Raw genomic sequence first — 764 nt, 5'->3', positions numbered from 1 at the left:
GAATGGTCCTTCTCTGTTTGGTCTCCAGCTGCCCAGTGATGGGACTGGTCCTAACAGCTCCCTGCTCCCGTGAGATGTGCTCCTCCTTGGTGGGAAGGTCCCCCTGCATGCCCCCAGCCCATGCCACCCCCCTGTCCTCAAAACCCCCTGGCACTAAATAACATCCTGGCCCTGCCGACCCCTTCCCAATGGAGATTTCGGTTGCCCTGGTGCTGGGACACGCCTGGGAGAGGGACCATCCCCGTTGCTCTTGGCTTTCCAGGAATGGCCACGGCTGCTGGAGCTGCAGCCCCGTTTCTTTCCCTTCGTGGTGCAGCCCAAGGGCCCAGCAAACCCCTTCTGGATGCAGATATGGAAGGAAGGTCTGGTGCTGTGGTGGAAGAAGGTGCTGGAGCTGCCTCGCTCTCCAAAGGCAGAGGCATTTGGGGTTGGATCACTTTATTTCATGGCACGTTTTTATTACCTCATCCTACAGGCAGCACTGGAAAAGCTGACCGGTGGCATCAGCTGCTGCCGGGCACGGGGGGGTCCTGTGGGGACCCCCTCCCTGTGGGACCCTCCATGTTTCCAGCCCAAGGATGTTCCTGGGGCTGAGGAGCGCACGCGCACACCAGAACCAAACCCAGTGACCCTGGGGGGCTGTGGTACATCCCCCCCTCCGTGTCCCCTCGTGGCAGCCAGGCCTGGGAGCAGCTCTGGGTTTTGGGGATGGGTGGGGAGGTAGATGCTGCTTTTCTGCCCCCAGTGACTCCCAGTGACAAACT

The sequence above is a fragment of the Calidris pugnax genome, unplaced genomic scaffold (genome assembly GCF_001431845.1).
Source record: "Calidris pugnax isolate Ruff unplaced genomic scaffold, ASM143184v1 scaffold27, whole genome shotgun sequence".
In the NCBI taxonomy this organism is placed as follows: Eukaryota; Metazoa; Chordata; class Aves; order Charadriiformes; family Scolopacidae; genus Calidris; species Calidris pugnax.
This window is presented reverse-complemented; position numbering follows the sequence as displayed.